The 19893-nt window shown below is 39.5% G+C and overlaps 1 protein-coding gene across 4 annotated transcripts in view; it reads right to left on the reverse strand.

Annotated features, from left to right (window-relative positions):
• Positions 1-19893, reverse strand: part of CDK14 (cyclin dependent kinase 14) — a 503511-nt gene that overhangs the window by 375409 nt on the left and 108209 nt on the right. The window contains exon 1 of one of the 4 annotated variants that reach the window (XM_048838107.2): positions 12521-12654. The exons of 1 other annotated variant lie outside the window; for it this stretch is intronic. The gene's annotated coding sequence lies outside the window, so the exon portion shown is untranslated. Of the gene's footprint in view, positions 1-11936; positions 12087-12187; positions 12346-12520; positions 12655-19893 lie in introns of those variants that run through there. 2 more of the 4 variants (XM_048838105.2, XM_048838106.2) reach the window with 2 other exon arrangements.

Here is a 19893-nt window from a genome sequence, read left to right on the forward strand (position 1 = left end):
ATATTACTCAAAGAAGAATCACATTATTTCTTGAAATATCAAAAATATCCCTGAATATAAGATTCTGCATTTAAACTGCAGATTTCCAGGATGTATTTATCCCTGATATAATCACAGCTATCACTGACTAGTGTCTATATAGCTGCAAAAGCAGAAGGCATTAATTTGCACAGTTTCCCATCCGGACCTGAATTTTTCTTACTTCTAGAAAAGGTATTTTATTTTCCAATGTGCTTTAGCACAAAAAAGAAAATTTAGGATTAAACAGTCATCCCAATACTAAACACATCACTCTGAAATGGAGCAACTGGCCTTGCAACACAGCAGCCATGTCTGAGACCAAATAATGTATCACATTTAGTTATATGGCATTGCAGTGGTCCCTCGCTACTGGCAGACCACAAGTGACAGACTTATGAGGGGCAGCTCCAGCCCCTTGGGCGGGATGAAGCACAACTGTCTTTAGCCCCAGCCACATGGCTGGGACAGACAGCTACAAATAGTCTGTAGAGGGGCTCTGGCTCCCTCTGGGTGGGGCAGAACCACAAATAGTTAGGGCTCTGGCCTGTGTTCAGAGCTGTAACAGTCTTATATAAGCCCAGGCCCTCAAGCAGGGCAGAGCAGCAAACACGTAGGGCTCAGGCAGGGGTGAGCACCCAATATAGTCTAGCGAGCTCAGGCAGGGGGTAGACTCTAACAGGCCTCCTGGCCGAAGATGGGGAGGCTACCAACCCAGAAGTGGAGTGTCAGGGAGTAGGGGGACACAGACCACAAGGGGACATAGGCATCCCAGCCCAGAGCCCTAACAGTAGCAGAGTGATCTGCCACTGGGTCAGCTGGGATTCCAGGCGCAACACCCTGACTCGCTGTCCGGCAGCAGAACTGGACTAGAGTCTAGTCCCCCTGGGCTACTTCCTACCACATTCTGGGTATAGGGTCCTGTGGTCCAAAGATCCCCTATCTCCTTGGGGTATTCAGCCACTGGTAGCTCCGGCACCTCCTCTGGGTCCTCATCTGCCTCCCCTGACAGCAAAGCGTCGGTCCACTCCGGAGCTAGGCCAGGTTCTTGCAGGGGCATCTACTCCCTAGGAGAGGCATCTCTCCTCTCCTGTGGCTCAGCAGCAACTGAGCTCCTGGGCTCTCCTTTTCTACTTCCTGTCTTGCCCTGGTACTTCCGGTGAGTGGGTGGGTTTGGCTCTGCCCACCCAGGGGTGTGTACTGTTCCCTCACACTCCAGTTCGGAGGGAGGCCACACTGCCTCACTGAAGGTATTTTTACAGCTAGATAGAAGGATAGCACCAGCAAATATCAAAACGACAATGGCACACTCTAAAAGGCAAAATAAAATAAGAGAAAATAAATTAACACACTTTTGTATAAATATTGGATTTTGACCTTTTCTGATGATGGAATGCGGTTTAGTACAGTTTTTGGAAGATTATTCAGTTTTGCTCAAAGAGATTTTGAGATTCATTCTTTTTGCGGGACAAGACACCAGCAAAACTCCTTCTGCCTGTGACCATATGTGGCTATTAGTAACTCCTGGGGGCAGCTCACACAATTCTCCAACTCCCCTGGAAGGCAGCAATAGAGGACACATTCACTGGTCCAGAAGTCTCTGTGATGGCAGCAGCACCAGCCTCAGCGGATTGCTTAATATGGAGAAGAGGGCCTAACTGTTGGGACGAAGGCATGGAGGCAAGTTGGAGTCACCTTGTGGAGCGACAGGGGAGGAACAATTACTGGAGTGTTCAACAGAAGCCGATGACAATTGCGAAGGGTAAGCAGATAGTACACTATTAGTGCTAGAATAAGAAAGAGCCAAAGAAACAGTTGATGGGTACAGGCGGGACTGGAAGTAGGCAGCAAGTGTGTTGATAATATATGAGGGGAAACACGGGATGGAATGAGGTTGGGTTAAAAATTTTGAGAAAGAGAAAAAATACCATTAAGGAAAAACCAAAGAGAACAAAATATAATTTCCAACAGAAAAGCGTTAAGTAACTACAAGGCAGCAAATTGAGGTTATTATAAGGTCGGGGGGAAAAGGAGAACTTTGATTCTGAAAGTAATAAACAATTTTGTGCTGCTTCCTTTCTCCACTCCCTTGTCTGTATGTTGTGCATTCATACGGTAAGCTGCTCATTACAGGGATAAATCTGATTCTAGGTGCTATTTAAATAAAACGATAGTAATAGGGTGCGGAGCCTCCCATCAGCCAGTTAAATGCACAAGGAAAGACAAATTTTGGAGTCTTGTGGTGGGAATCTGATCGTATCATATAATCCTTATTGTACATATCCCTTCACAGGTGTAACAGAACAAACCTAAAGCAGCTTCTTTATCAATCTTCCTGTCATATCCCCATATCAAAAGCTTACTCCAGTAAGGATGGTTCTCCTTTTGAAGTCAAGGCTGCTGTTAAAACCCAATGTCTTTGTCATCAGGATGATTACAAATATAAGAACTGAAGTGCTGTTCAGAAGAAATTTTGAGCTGGAAGCTCTTACATTAATACTCCATTTTCACCTGAAACACTCAATCCAGCAGTTTTCTCAGTGATTCTACTGAGAAAAAATTAAGTGGGCTCTACTGCATCACTGAGACAGGTGGCTCATTATCCCACCTATATGTAAGGGAGGTGGGATGGGTCCTCCATGGGAGAGAGAGGATGCAGTGTGTGAGCTGAGCAGTCCTGAAGTAGGAATACCGGGATCAGCACAAAACCTGTTTCTCAGTTTGGCTGATCTTTGCTCTTTTATTGTTTTCTTTGTTAATAAAACCAGCCTTCTAGAAAGGGGATCAGTTTTACATTCGTACATGAATTGTAGTTGTAGAATAGGTTGGGAAATGAATCTGTTCATAATCACTATGTTTCTGCTGACATGGTAGATATGTTAGGCTCTTCTTTGTGTTTCAGTGATTACCTCCCACAGATTTTGTTTGATAATTACTTCATTAAATCTGTTATGAAACAGTCATATTTTTTGGAATTTTCTAAGCGATATTAATGTAGTGCTAAATTATACTGGATTTCAACAGCTTTTCATATACAAGTTCATAACATTAAGAGAATTTACCTGTACATGTATAACTAACTATTAACAGCACGTGTTCAGCACTTGATTCAGGGGAATGAAGGGCCCACTCATGCCAAGCAAATCAACTGCTGAAACCTTTTGATACATAGTACAATATACAGTTTGCTTTTGGGGTTGTTGGAGTTTTTTGTTGGTTTTTTTTGGAGGGGGAAGGAGTTGGATGAGCTTTCAACGTAAATTATATGCATACATTTATTCTGCTAATGTAGTCTCTGAACATTAGTGCTGTCTACTGAATCTAAGCACAGGACAGAGAGCCAGGAATTATTGAATTTGTTTTCTCTCTATGCCAATTATTTGCCTTGTAATCTTGGACAAATTGTGAATCCTCATTTATAAAATTAGAATATATTTATCTCTCAGAGCGGGTGCAAGGTTTAAATAATGTTTGTAAAGCACTTTGAAAACGCACAGAACTATGCAAGTGCTAAGTATTATTAAAATTATGTAGATCTCAGTACCTCAACTTCATTTCAAAGTATGTGTAGTTTCAATAGATGAAATTAAGCTGCTTCAGCAGTGTGCATGCCGCATATATACTAGCATTGCAAATGTGTAACAGAAAACAAAAATATAAGAGATAGCCTCTATACACCATTGCTGAGTGACCCATTAAGATCTGCAGTCTGTATTCTCCTCTGTAACCGTATGAACAGCATTTAAAAATAAAAGATTAAAAAAATGTATTTTCAAATCACTTTCCCAACCAAAAAAAGTGTTTTCTACTCAGCCTCCTGCTCCAACAGATGGCTACATGTGCAAATATGATTCAAATTCCAACACAGTTTTCCTTCCATTAATGCATTATTAATGGTTTTATATTAGTTAAATTATTAATTTCATATAAATCTTTCAGAGTTTAAAGATTTATATTATCTCCTCCAAGTGGTTAAAGGAACAGACATAAAAATACAGTAGCTCCTCCAACACCCAGATATGCTCTCATTTAAGGGTGTTAACAGGGGAGTGCTTATTTTTGCTGGGATTCTGAAAATAACCACAATGGAGGGAGATTTTAAAAGGCATAAATGGCTATTAGGTACACAATTATTTTCAATGGGATTGGAGTGCCAAACTCCCTTAGACTCCTTCGACAACCCCAGCCACTGTGCATGCATCTCCATTCCTTTACATCCACCACCATAAGGTACCTCTGGTCCAGAGTAATAAGAAGATCAAAACGTACTCAACTTGATTAGTTTAATGCCTGTTCCTGGAGCATTTGCTCTTGAAAAACTCCCACTGAACTGGGCCCTTTATTCATAAAATCCTGTATCCCTAATTTTTATGGCCAATGGCAAATTCCAACTGAAAATGTGGATAAAATCATGGCCACAGGTCAGAGCCCTCCTATGGCTTATTAGTTACCCAACATCAAAACCTCGTGTTGACGTCAAAGCATTTCCTCAGCAAATAGAATAACTGGTGATTCAGTAAGCAAATCTCCTAAACCAAGAATTATGTTCTCCTACATGCATCCTGTGCAGTAAATACCTAAAAGACTGTATATGGTCAATATTGTTCACACATTAACTGCAATGGCAATCGATGGGATAGAATGGGGCCCTCCAAAACACCAACTTGGTAAAGACTCTGCTCAACGCAGGTTCTTGAGCCAGTGAAAACTAAGATTAAAACTCAATTTGTGATTTAATAATAGAAAATAAAAAATCCTCACAGTCAGGTACAAATCTGAATTAAAAAGGGATATTTTAATTAATAAGAATTATGTGCAGCAAAAAGAGCCTGACTCGGTCTGCTAAAATCAATGTGGGTCTTTCCATTCTCTTCAGCAGACTTTGGATCAGGGCATGAGTGCCTCCGAAGAAAAATATCAAAGATTCCTATAGTCTAATGGTCTGATTTGTCTTTCTCCTTCCTCCAGAATAGTTGATGGTATGTTGCTTATTTATTTCCTCCTCCTCCCCCCGCAACTTCCTTTCCTACTACTCTCTCATCCTTTTTGCCTTCCCTTTATTCTTCTTCTCTTCCACTCTCTCTCTTTTTTGATGTTTTTAGTTGCCACTGTGGAAAAGCTAAGAAGATGTAATGAATTTTATATCTTGATCTGATCATGTTTTCCAAAGCGTTAGCTCTACTGCCAAGAAAGCCATCTCTCCTTTTCTCACCACTGAGGTCAGCAGCTTCACAATTCCTCAGGAGCATAGCTCTGAAGGGAGGTCAATGCCACAACGAAAGTAGCGCTCCCTAAGCTACGTTGGAGGAGTTCCATGGAGGCCCCTTTAATATTAAACTCTGAGACCTTGGATTTGACCAGATATTCTGTGGGGACCCCATGTAGAGAGCTGAGCATCAGGGCTGTCAGCAGCTGTTGCTGAGGCAGCACGCTGTGTTATTCTGCATTAACTGATGCTCTTTTAATGCTGGAGTGCACATTCATTGCTGCAGTGAACTGCAGTAGTCCAACCTGACTATTGTGCCAGGTCTTTGTTTAATAGATGGAACCCAATCTTCCAGCTTTGTAAACGGAAGAAAACATTCTTATGGTTGTCACTATCTGCATGTCCAGCAGGAATGAGGTCCCATGGGTGTGCACTGACTTCACAAGCTGGAGGCAGACTCGCTCACAGGAAGATGAGAAAATAGCACTTGTTATATCTTTCATGTGTTTCCGTACTCCCACAGACATCACCTCCACTTTGCCAAGGTTCAGCTTTAGTCACTGCCTTTCATCCCGGTACTGATCTTGGCAAGCAGAAAGATACCTAGGAAAATGTTGCTAACTGAGTCACAGGTAAGATGATGAGAGCTGGACATCATATACACATGACTGGCAAGTGCATCTGTGACTTCTCAACAATTTTCTCCCAAATGACTTCAAGTAGATGTCTAAGAAGACAGGGGATCCTTGAGGAAGGTTACAATTATCCCAGTAGAAGTAGGGTCATGACAAAACCTAAACCTAATTTCCCCTATACTTATTTCCCCCTCCTGTTATTCACACCTTCTTGTCAACTGTCTGAAATGAGCCATCTCATTACCACTTTGAAAGTTATTTTTTCTCCCTTGGTATCCTGCTGCTAAGTGAATTGTCTCTTTAGACTGACCTCACACTTGGTAAGGCAACTCCCATCCTTTCATGTATTTATACCTGCTCTTGCATTTTCCACTCCATGCATCTGATAAAGTGGGTTGTAGCCCACAAAAGCTTATGCCCAAATAAATTCGTTAGTCTCTAAGGTGCCCTTTGTTTGACCCTTTGACCGCACTCCTGTCCCTGTTGTTCATTAGTTGTCCCCCGTAATTATTTGGTTTTCCAGGTCCTGTGGACCCCCCCCTTAGGCTGGGGGGGGATCCTTTAGCAGTGGGCGGGCAAAGTTGGGATCCACTTTCTGGATCCCAATAAGGCCACAAGGACTCCTCATTGTTTTATCCCAGTAGAGGAGACTATGACTATTTTACTCAGAACATTCAATCAGGAAACCTTGAGTGTTCTGGTAGGAAAAGGACGATGCCTGAATTCTGAAAATAACCTTAAAAAAAAGACAGAGAGAGAAAAGGCATTGAAGTGAACTCTTAAATAACTAGGAAAAGATATGATTGAACTTTGATGAGTGTTTCTGAAATAGCTAAAAGAGACTGCATAAAGGCTAGGATGGAAAAAGGACTAAGAGAGTCATTTATTCTCAGGTTTGAACACAATTCAGAGTTCTGAGACTTTTCTACCCCAGCTTAGCTCCTTTGAAACAGCATCTACCACTGCCTTTTTGGTCGGTTTTCATACCAGGACATTCATCTTCTGATCATAAAGTGGCCACAAAGTTTGAGAGTTCAGCTGCAGCTGCACAAATAACTAAAAGAAAGGTATCCATGTTTGTGTTTGAGTCCCACACATGTATATATCTATTTTTTTTAAATAGGTGATTGTTCTCTACAATTTGGGATGCAAAATAATGACCTGAATGCAATATGCTTCAGATTTGGAATGAAAAAATCTTAACAGAATTTTCCAGAAGCTTCTGCATATTTCTGTTGGCCTTGCAGTAACTTTCAAAGCAAAAAGGTGCCTGAAAAAACATAATACAATTGGTTTATCGGTATCTGATGTACTGCACTTAAAAAAAAAAAAGTAAAATTCCCCACAACCACATTACGCCCCCACCCATAACTAAGGATTCTGCTAGATGTTATAATGAAACCCATAGTATCAGAGATTATGCTGAGTATCATGAACTCTGCAGTTTATCTTTTTTCTTTAACATAAAAAATGTAAAAAGGAAAGGTTTCAAACTGATGGTGGCTGCAAAGGTTTCAAACTGATGACTGAGCATAGCTGTAATCGCATAAAATTACTTCTGTGAAAGGTTTAAAAACGGTATATTTGCAGTCTGATTTCCTATAAAATTATATATTTCAAAAGAAGAGTAGGAGACAGTGCTGCCTCTTAGATTGTTTCTTTGGAAATACTTATTATGGTGGATTTATTACTGTGCTAAAAATCCACTATAAAAAAATCTAGAATTACAGCAACTTAGAAAATTTATAAACTTGTCCCAAAGGCAATAATATATATACACAGTACAAGAAAATGGGAATGAAAAGCTAGATATTTACCGCAAGGTAAAGAAAGGGAAGAGAAACCATATATTTGAAGGAATCCTTTCACAATATACAAAGGACTAAGCTGATGTTTCAAGGGGGGGAAACTATTCGGATATGAATGCGGGAAAGGTAGCATGGTACTAATCAATAAAACAGCCCTCAGGAGTCTATCAATGAAATTGACTGACTTTCTAATAGAGAACCTTCCTCTTATTGCACTAAAAGAAAAGAAATGCTGGCTTCCAGCATTCTTTTAATACAATATAGACCTCACCTAAAGGAATTTTAGTTCAGAAAGCAAAATACATTTGACTTTAGAATTTAAATCAGGTGCTAAATCTTTCCCAAATCCAGTAATAGACTTTGGGGGCAGTTCCTAAGCATCACAGACTTTAGTACATACCTATATTTTCATTAGATAAATCTAATGCTCTCATTTTCCTTTCCAGAAGTCTTGTGAGAGATTGATCAATCTGGATGAAATACCAACCATTACGCTGTGAGCTGCACTCAATGGAATTTTTAGGAGAACAATTGTTAATCAAACCAAGTTCATAAAATAGGCATGGCATAGCCTGGAACCCAACCTCAATCTCTTCTTGTCTTGCAAGAACTTTGCTGAGTGGAGAGGGGGTCTGACAAATGGTCTGAGAAGTATTCAAGGACTTTTTCTTTTATTTTGGACTACCAGGTGCTTTAGGGTAAAGTCTGAGGCATTCCAGAAAGTCTACATTTTTAGATAGGGATTGTTACCATCTTATATTCTGCAAAGCTCAGTGACTTAAGATAATGTTGTCACAGGGACTGCTTGACAAATTGCGACTGATCACACCTGTTGACTAAAGGCAAAACGTGCTGCAAGCTACACCATGCAGGAGACTTGCTGACTGAGCAAGGATTTTCCTGTAATAGTGGATTGCACTAAAGCTTTGTGACTCTTTCTAGCAGTGTCTGAGCCAAATAAGGTTGTGAGTGGTTATGAATTTTTGTTCTGCAGAGTAATCAAAAGCTTTTTTAGAGTACTATCAATTCTCTTATGTATAGGGGTCTCAGGGAAACAAGAATTGTTCTAATGGCAGAGAACACTTACTTGCATGGGAAGCAACTTGCAGGTCCACCTTCAAAGAAGCTTCATGCAGATTTTGCTTTTATCTGGGGAGTCCTCAGCTTAGAGACATTGTTAGAAAAAACACTTTTAGAATCCCGAGTTTATCAGGGTGTACCCAGCAAGGTGAATTGGGAATATGCTTGTCTGAGTATTTTCCTTGTTGACTTTCAGGCCTTCTGAATGCTTCCTGGGGTGTTCTAGGGAGATTTTAGATCATCTAAGATCTAACTTTTTCAAGTTCTTTCTATCTGAATTTTGAGGAATCAAGGAAGAATCTGAAAAAATCCCTACTTTTTCCACAAATAATGGTATTATGGAAACAGTTCTCTTTACCATCCTTACCTCAGCTAATTAGAAGATTAACATTATCCTCTGATCATCTAGATCAGTGGTTTTCAAACTGCGAGTCGCAACACAGTACTGGGTTGCAGAATGTAAGGCACTGGGTCGCGGCGGCTCTGGTCAGCAGCGCTGATGGGACTTTCAATGGCCCAGTCAGCAGTGCTGCCAACTTAAGGCAGGCTAGGTCCTACCCTTTCTGACACCGCACTGCACCCTGGAAGCAGCCAGCAGCAGATCTGCCTCCTGAGGGGAGGGGGCAAGAGCTGCATGGAGCCACTTCCGCCTAGGAGACAGACCTGCTGCTGACTGCTTCTGGGGCGCAACGCAGTCCACAGTGCCAAGACAGGCAGGAAGCCTGCCTTAGCATCCCCGCTGTGCTGCTGACTGGGAGCCACCAGAGGTAAGCCCAGGCCCCCACCCAAACCTGGAGCCCCCTCTCACCCCAAACCCCTCATCCCTACTCCGTTGGGTCGCGGGCATCAACAATTTTCTTCAACTGGGTGGCCAGAAAAAAACTGTGAAAACCACTGATCTAGATGGTCTTGACTTTTCCAAGAGGCTTACAAGTGATTATTTGGGGTGATGGGAAGTGGCCTGGAGAGGGAATGCCTTGGCATGACGAAGTGACTCATGTCAGGAAGCCCCTTAGTTTAATCTACTTGGGGAAGGACCTCATCTTTTCACTTGTTTAGAAGGTGCCTAACACCCTTTGGGCCATATAGCAATAAACTAAAATTAATAATTACAAGGCCAGAGTGACGAGGGAGCCCGAAGAGGTACCCTCTAATAGATATAGACTTATCTCACACGGTTACAAATGGGTTGTAACTATGTAATGGAGCCACACACTGAAGAACAGCTAGATAATCTTTATGAAGCATTCAGCAGTGTCTCTCCCTTAAACCATGCTTGTCAGATATATTCACGTTTCCCAAGTTATGTTTTTAACTTTTCTGCAGATTTCTCCTGTGTCTGTGTTAATCTGGAATCTGTGTTAACTAACCAACAGTTTAAGAAAACCACCACCAAAATTTTCATATAAAAAAGGTCTAAAATGCCCTTGGCTTAATTTTTAATCTCAAGAGTAAGAGCTTGAGAGTCCAAGAAGAGGAAAATGTACAGATAGGTAACCTGCATTGAACGGAATTGCTGGTTTTATTTTCATATATGAAAAGATAAAGAAAAATCTTTTTTTTTTAAGGAAATCTGAAAACCACCGAGTCTGCAATGCTGTTGTAGCCATGTCAGCCCCAGGATATTAGAGAGACAAGGTGGGTGAGGTAAGCTCGAAAACCTGTATTCTCTCTCAAACAGAAGTTGATCCAATAAAAGGTATTACCTCACCCACCCTGTGTCTCTAAACATTGAGTCTCACAGAAAAGTTTAGGAGATGTAAAAACAGCGCCGTTATTCAGCGAATTGTTACACCACCTTTACCCTTCTTTACCATTTGCTCAAAGAAAAAAAAATCCAAACCCTTCTTTAAAGTTTCTTCAGTTCGTTGAAGGAGTGAAACACAAATAGTCAGAATATTTGATCTATTACAGGGTAAAGGAAACCTGTGGTGCATTTCTTATGCTGAGAATGGTAAATAGCAGTTTAAGCCAGGGAAAATAGATCAGTCAAAATCAGCTTGTAGCTGAAGTAATTCTTTAAACAGACATGCCTGAGATTATCCTAGCTGACCAAAGAGAAGACGCTTTCTGATACCTATAAGAATGTAAATTGGGGTTTGAATACAGTGTGTAACAGGTAGTTTATATCACTCATATTTAATTCACATGTAATAATATAGTACACTGAGGAGAGAATCTTAAAGAATATATATTTTTAAGAAAAAGACACACCTAGAAAATAACTCTGAACAATTAAGATTTTATATAATATCCTAGATATATGTCTAACTTGCCCCCCCCACTAAGAATAACACCCACAATAATCTGCTACAAACCTAAAGAGTGAGTAGATATTAACACTATGCTTCACCATCAAATTACTACTGTACTAGTTTTGCCACCCTCTACTGTATTTCTACAACTAATTTTTACCTGCATTACTTTATACAACATGTGAACGTCAGACATGCATTTCTGCTAAGATGAAATTCTGTTTTTGACATTATCTAGGTGTAAAAAATATATTTACTGACTAAAATATACTATAGAACAGAAAAATGTTTTAGTTTCATTAAATTTTAGTTTAAAGTAAGTCTCTGGCTTGATGCAGAACTCAAAATATTACCTGTCAATTAATATCACCAACAATATTTCAAATTGCTATGCCATGTTATGGTTATGTTCTTATCCTTATTGCTTGTACTGCTCATAACCGAGTAAGTGGTTTTGGGGGGTTTTTATGAGCATGCTGCTGCCCCAAGCTTTCATACATGCTGAAATATTCTACAGTGATCTAAAATGCTGCCAACACACTTCTACTCCAGCTATTCAAGAACGACCACTGACAATGACTACATTACTTTATAAACATGAAAACAAAACAACCAAATGGCTAACCAATCAAGAAGATACATTCCATATGACAGGTCAGCGTATTTCAAGATGGTTCATGGTATATTTTCCCATATTAAGCAAATCTCCAATTTACTAAAGACATATATTCCAGTCAGATCTATCAGGATACAGAGACTTGTTTGCAGAAATGAAAAAGTGGCTGGTCACGTCCTTCACTCACTTGTCCCAGAGGGCAGTCAGCCAAGCATACACCAGCAAAATTGTCTATATTGTCCTCTTTATACTATAATAAATAAGGCTGTTTAGGAGATCAATAGAGCAGTAGCAAAAAAAAGCAAACCTTTTCCCTACCTTTTTACTGATATTCAGAAACCAAAAGCGATATTTAGGGAGTCTCACAAGGCTGTACGCTAAAAAGCCTCATGTGGCATTCCGTGCTAACCACCACATTCATCTGTCTAGGCTTTCAGTGTTCAAAAAAACCCACCACTGACATGCACAGAATGAATCCTGCTCAAGTTGGAAGCATGTGATAACTCGGGCTCTGGTTTAACAGGAGATCCCAGCACTCAATCTTGTATTTTAAACAAACACCATCTTACCGTTTTGCTGCTGTTAGATTCAGGTCAGATTCACCTGCAACTCTTAAACATATCTCTAGCAACGTTAGTGTTTGCAGTCAGTCTCGGCTCATTCAGCAACTGAATTCACATCTTTCTGCATTAACAAGCTGAAATGGTACGGCTGTACTACAGCTAAGAAAGGGGGAAATCTAAAGCAGAAAACAAAGCAATCCCTAAAGGCAGGATAATCCCAGTAGAGCGTAATATAAAAAGTTACAGGTGAACACAGAGAGCAGAATTATTGCTGATGCAATTTAGACGGAGAATTATGTTCATTCTGAAAAGGTATTTTAAAAAATAGGATGGACTTGCCTGTGGAGTTCCCAGGAAGGCAGACTACCCAGGCTCTGCAGCAGCATTGCAGCCAAAGTAACCGTGCATATGCTATCTAGGCAATTTACAGCAGTGTCTTTTTGAAAAGATATTGATTTACAATGCAGTGCTGGTTCAATGGAACATAGAACTGGAGCCAAAATAGCTAATGATGATTTTATAGAAATACAGAAAAAACATTTAATCAAAAGAGTGCAACTCGTCGTGCCCAATTCAATTATTTCCCTAGTACAGAAGGAAATCAGTAGTGTCCTAGTGACAAATGATATTAAAACAATAATGAAGGGCATCTGGAAATGAATGCAAAGGATACTATGGCTCAATTTAATGCATTTATATATAGCTGATGTGCCTTGCGTATGCCGACCTCCTTTCCCATGGACCATGGAAAAATATCAAATTAAGCATCTCCGAAGTATGTAACTACCCAAATATGAACAAGTAATTACAGCTTTATAATTATCAACCTTAGCATATAATAAAGAATATATAAAAATACTTTCATCAAAGAATAACTAAGCAGCAGAACATCTATGCTGAACTCACTGCTGAGCCTTACTGAGCCTGGGCGTGGTACATTGGAAAAGAGGTCTGCATGGGCAAGGCACATCGACTATGGTATCTCAAAAAGGACACCAATTTCTCTGTATCCACTGCTCTCATAGCAACCCCTACTGGTCACTGGGTCTGTGTTTGGTACTGACTTCAAGGAAATCTCCCCTGCCAGAGATTAGGAACTGCATCCTGGATTGACTGACAGAGGAAAGGGATTAGCAATAGGTGAAAGCTAAAACAGAGGAAGAGGCTAAAATGCAGCTCACCCTACATGGCTTAATGCTCTTACAAAATAACTTCTCTGCTTCACTCTGAGTATGGGAAAATCTTAACACAGAACAACAAAATATGCAGGACAACTAATGATCTGAATGCAGCCCCAATTTACAGTTCATGCAGTCCCACTGAATTCAGCAAAGCACTTAGCACACAGTCTCAAGTCTATTCCCATTCTGAAGAAAAGTCTTAAGAACATGTTTGAACTCCATACATATGCCCACATCCCACTGAAGCCAATGAGACTTAAGCATATGTTTAAGTGCTTACTAAATAAAGACCTAGATGTGTTAATGAACTAAATAATCTTGTCTGGCACAAGCAGCTGCAATGACCGTCAGAAAGCTTGAATGATGTCATGCCATCTCCATAAGATGCTCAAAGCATGAAGTAAGATCTCCAAAAGTTTTTCTTTCCACCATCTACTTCCTAACCCCAGTTACCAATTCCATGTTACAGATCACCTTCAAGTTTGTTAGTTTAGTCTTCTTCACAGCAGATCATCTTTCAGGACCATTTTATGTGAAGAAAGAAAAGCTTCAGCTCCTGGCAGAAGACACAGAAAATGTTTCTCCTAAACAACCAGACTAGACATGAAGGAAATGAGAGACCAGCAACTAAAGTAGTTACGTTATGAGAGAAGAAGGTAAAAAAAAGCTAGGTCAGTATTGCAGTTGGAAATCAGACGTCTATGGAAGAAAAAATATCTACATGTGCCCTGCAAGTCTATTTAAGATTGAAGGTTTTGATGTAGTAGACTATGAATAATTTGCCTCACAGGATACTAGACTGAGGAAGTGGCCAGAGATAAGAAGGTGGGGGAAGCACTGATAGTGGACACCTACCACGCTATCAGTGCACGTCTTCAGTTATATCTGGTAAAAGACTTGGCAAAAACACCAATGAAAAACCTCTATTGAAGATCTGAGGCCTCAGTGCCCCAAAAGCATGGGCAAGCGGAAGAAGATCAGGACAGCTCAGAACAACACCTCTACATTCTGAGAATCCATACTTAGAAAACAGACAGTTAAAGAGGGCCAGCACTGGTCAAACAGGCATTTCTACACCTGACATTCTGAGCATGAAAAAAGCTCCTGCTGAAAAGCTGGTCAACCCAACTGTCTGAAAAACAGCTTCAGAAACCCCCTGTGTGACACCACCCATTTTTACTGTTCCAGATACCAGAAAAGAGAGGGATGCCACACAAAAAAATGGGATGTAGGAAGAAAGAGATGAGGAGCAATGAGAAGGAGATTGCAAAAATTCTGGTCTGGCGAAGGGAAAGAGATGGAGGAGGCCAAGAGCAAACAGATTAGGAGTAAGATTAGGGAGAAAATGGTTGGTCTGAGGAAGTAAGAAGGTGCGATGAAAAGAGAGCATGGTAGTAGGAAAAAAAGAGCACACTATTGGGACTAGCATAAAAGAAATGAACCAGAGAGTGCAAAAAGAACTCAAGAATTAAAGAGACACAAAAAGAAAGATGAGAGAAATGAGAGATTGAAAATGAAATTTGAGTGAAATGGAACAAGCAAGAGAGGACTGTATTTTGAAAACCACTGATTTTTGTTGTTTTTATTCATATTTCTACATGTATTGTATTTCTCTGGCACAAATGGAAAGGAAAAGGCAGGGAAGAGAATTGAAAAGCAAATTTTGTTGAAATGGTGCCATTATATTGTCTGCCAGTGGCAGACCCAGCACTTATTTCAGGCAGCTGTATGACTTCAGTGTAAACAACTGTTATAAATTAATAAATAAATAATAAATGATTAAACAAACAGTAATAAGTCACCAGGACCAGACAGTTTTCACCCAAGAGTTCTGAAGGAACTCAAATATGGAATTGCAGAACTACTATCTGTGGTATGCATCTTATCATTCAAATCAGCTTCTGTACCAAGTGACTGGACATAGCTTATGTTATACCAATTTTTTTAAAAGGCTCCAGAGGCAATCCTGGCAATTACAGGCTGGTAAACCTATCTTCAGTACCAGGCAAATTGGTTGAAACTATAGTAAAGAACAAAATAATCAGACACATAGATGAACACAATTTGTTGGGGAAGAGTCCACATGGATTTTTTAAAAGGGAAATCATGCCTCACCAATCTCTTAGAATTATTTGAGGGGGACAACAAATACATGGACAAGGGTGGTCCAGTAGATAATAGTGTATTTGGAGTTTCAGAAAGCTTTTGACAAGGTCTCTCACCAAAGGGTCTTAAGCAAAGTAAGCAGTCATGGGACAAAAGGAAAGATCCTCTAATGGATCAGTAACTGGTTAAAAGACAGGAAGCAAAGGGTAGGAATGAATGGTCCGTTTTCAGAATGGAGAGATGTAAATAGCGGTGTCCCCCAGGCGTCTGTACTGTACATTGCTGGTCAACATTTAATAAATGATCTGGAAAAAGGGGTAAACAGTGATGTGGCAAAATTTGCAGACAAGATAAATTTACTCAAGATAGTTAAGTCCAAAGCAGACTGCAAAGAATTACAAAGGGATCTCTCCAAACTGCGTGACTGGGCAACATGGCAACAGAATGCCAGATAAAATTCAATACTGATAAATGCAAAGTAATTTAGTTTTCACTCAAGACAGATCTTGGCGTCATTGTGGATAGTTCTCTGAAAACATCTGCTCAATATGCAGCGGCAGTCACAAAAAAAAAAGCTAACGGAATGTTAGGAACCATTAGAAAAGGGATCGATAAGAGGACAGAAAATATAATGCCACTATGGGAATCCATGGGACGCCCACACTGGATTACTGCATGCAGTGCTGGTCACCCCATCTCAAAAATGCTGTTAGAATTGGAAAGGATACAGAGAATGGCAATAAAAATTATTAGAGGGATGGAACTGCTTCCATATAAGGAGAAATTTTAAAAAACTGGGCCTTTTCAGCTTGGAAAAGACGACGGGGGGGGGGGAATATGATACAGGTCTATAAAATTGTGAACGGTGTAGAGAAAGTGAATAAGGAAGTATTATTTACACAAGAACTAGAGGTCACCCAATGAAATTAAAAGGCAGCAGATTTAAAACAAACATAAGGAAGTACTTCTTCGCACAACACACAGTCAACCTGTGGAACTCGCTGCCAGGGGAAGTTGTGAAAGCCAAAAATATAACTGGGTTCAAAAAAGAACAAGATGAATTCATGGAGGCTATTAGCCAAGATGGTCAGAGAGGCAACCCCATGCTCTGGGTGTCCCTACCCTCTGATTGCCAGAAGCTGGGAGTGGATACCTAAGGATGGGGCTCATTCAGTAATTCCCTCTGAAGTGCCTGGCACTGGCCACTATTGGAAGACAGAATACTAGGCTAGATGGACCATTGGTCTGATCCAGTATGGCCGTTCTTATGTTGTATTTACACTAACAAAGGGAGCTGTGCTGCAAGAGGGCTAACTCCCATGGTCCATTCCTCAGTTGTGACTGAACACAGTTTGGCTACTAGCACAGAACACATTTTGATGCTGTCTGTTGTAACAGATAAACTGTTTTAGCCCATGGATGAAAGGTGGAACTGGAAAGCCAAATAAAGGTGGGGCTGACAGCCAAATGAAGCATTCAGTCACAACTGAAATTTATCAGCCTACATAACTGGTGTTTCTGGCAGTTTGTGAGCCCTGTGCAGAATTGTTTTAAGAATCTTTTTCTGATCTACTGCTACTTTATCATCAAACAATCTTCAATACACATTAATAAATTGCTTAGGTTTCCAAAAACTATTTGGAAATGTATTAAAAATATTGTGCAACAGCCTTTATGCTCTCATCATCATAAATTATGCTACCTTTTGGACAGATAATCATACCAGCAGGAGATTCCACAATGCTACCTGTAATTTGAGAATTACTTTCAAGTGCACTTCAGAGTTAGTTCATAGTGGGGCTAAGACCTTTTGAGCTTTCTGGGCTAAGCAAAAGTAGTTATTTACAAAATGCTGTAATAAGTGGATGCCTACATAATGCGACAGCTCTAATAGTCAATCAGCTAACTATAAAATCCATGATTTATTAATAAGTGAAAAGAATGGCAGTAAGTTGCTTCTGTTAGTTCATACTATATACAGCTCTGATTCACTTTATAGTGAATTTTCTGTATCATATGGGCTGGGTTGGTCTTTACTCTTCCCACTCTATCTTCCATAATTTGGAAGCTTGCTGAGTACCATTTCTTTTTCCTTCAATCTAATAAAAAGAAATCTGGATCAGCTATGGTCCTTCTGCATCCACATGGGTAGAGCCTGCTTTCTACTGGCTTCTAACGATACATTGTCAGGACAGCTGTATTGAATCAGAGTCTCCAATTTCTTGTTTTACTTTGACTACTGCAGATGAAATTTTACAAGCAGAATAAAGAATAATGTACTCAATAATTTAAAAAGTTTACCGACATGTGAAACTGTACCAGATGTCCAGCCAGGCACCTAATATGCCAAATAGCCAGAACAGCAACTGGACTGACCTAATCTCTGGACCACTGAAAAATTTTATTTCCTTGGTTCTTTTTCCAATTGTAACATTACATAAATTAAGACACTGACCTATAAGAATAAAAGGGGACAAAGATATGCAGATGTATGCATAGAAAGGCAGTGAAGTTATCAAATGGAGACAAACAGAATATTGTTCATTTGATTGTGTGGAAAGTTATTCTGAATACACCATGCTGTAAAACTTACTTCACTTACACAAATATTTGCACACTACCATTCCACCTGCATTATCTCTCAGTGTGACATTTTACTTAAAAGTGAAGTACAACTCACTGTAGTATTCACTTCACCAAAAAACTTTGAAATGACTTAACTACAAATTTTAAAAATGTATTACACAGTTTATGAAGCAATTATTTTGTTTTGTAAGAAGACAATAAAAATATTTTTGAAATTATGTTCATAGGCTACAGTACCAGAGAACCCTAGGTACTGCTTTTATAGCTCTCCATAAAGTACTTTAAGGTTTGACTTTAGCCCTCAGAAATTTTCAGATCTATATAATGTAACAATTAATCTTATTCAGTTATCTTTCAAAAATTTTCAGGTTAAATAAGATCATGCTGTGACAAAAATCGGGATGCTCTTTGGTGATTATTAATACACCTGCACGACACTACCATGGTGTATCTGTCTCATTAATGGGATTGGATAGTTCACCATAGGGTCTGTCTGGGTAGTAGAGTTACCCTACCCACCTAGGAAAGGCAAAAGGAGGCCTATTTTAATAGTCACCTAACAGCTTTCCCTTCAAGATCATAGACAGAATGCCAGAGTGAAGAGCCTTAACGTTTCTAGCCTATTCTCCTTGAGGAGAGCCAAAACCAGTTTCAACAGGTAAGGGTCAGAGTGACAGAACTGGAATGAGGACAGTTATTAACTAAAGTTCAGTGCAAATCACTGCAGTCTAAAATCCTTGGGTAAAAGATATTTAAGCATCATGTCTTGGTAAAAAAAAACTATTTTCTAAAATGCTGCAAAGACATCTAACAGCAGTAAAATTAAATGTATGTTCTCTTCAATGAAAGACAGCAGCAAGAGGTATAAGATCATGTAGCCAATTAATTTTAATCAAAAGCACTCAATCTTCTCAAACCTACAGCTCCTAAAAGTATGTAATTTTCATATTTGCCATATAGATAGAATTGTGTGTAATCAACAAAAAAAATATACAAAGATTAGCTTATTTTCTTATTGACAAGAATTGTTAAGAAAGAATGTTAGAAATACAGATTACAAACCCCAGCTTCTTTAGGATGAGCAATATCTCAATATTGACCAATATACTTCCTAATGACAAGAGGTCACCTCACTGAACATTTTTTTATTTTCAGATTACATCAAGTCTTACAGCCAATCTCACGCTGGGACTAATCCCAGTTACATCCTATTTCAAAGATATCCCTACCATTTGAGTGGCTGAGAGAAGAAAGTCCAGCTCTCAATTAACTGAAACTTGGCACAGTAAGAAGGGTTCAGGTTCAGCACCATAGCCAGTTTAAATATGATGTACATTGAAATCTAGTATCTTTTAATGGACATTTTCTGGATTTCACTTCCCCTTGTTTCTCATTTTGAAGGTATCCACATGAAAGCTCTGATTTTCACACCAGCTGTGTTCTTTCCATATTTCAATGGACTAGACAGAGACTCTCAGAACTGTGATTTTAAAACTAAAAAGATTCTACGCACCAATGTAAGCTATTGTGGTTACAAAATTAAAGTCACATTATCTTCACACATCTGTGAGGTAGATGTCAGAAACTAGGAATAGGCTGTATGTTTTAGAGCTAACAGCATCCACATTGCAAAACCATTTGATCTGCCTCTATTCTAACTTCAAACAAGTGTTCATCTTTTGAATCACTTTTTCCATATTGGCCATCATAAATCTCCAGAAGAGGATTAATATGTGTAATCAAAAACATCTTCACAGACCAAATCAATTATCTTTATTTCACTGTCCAAGAAGATCAGCTTTGGAAAAAATTTACTGAGTTATGGTTAGCATAACTAAC

The sequence above is a fragment of the Caretta caretta genome, chromosome 2 (assembly GCF_965140235.1).
Source record: "Caretta caretta isolate rCarCar2 chromosome 2, rCarCar1.hap1, whole genome shotgun sequence".
NCBI classification, from domain to species: Eukaryota; Metazoa; Chordata; order Testudines; family Cheloniidae; genus Caretta; species Caretta caretta.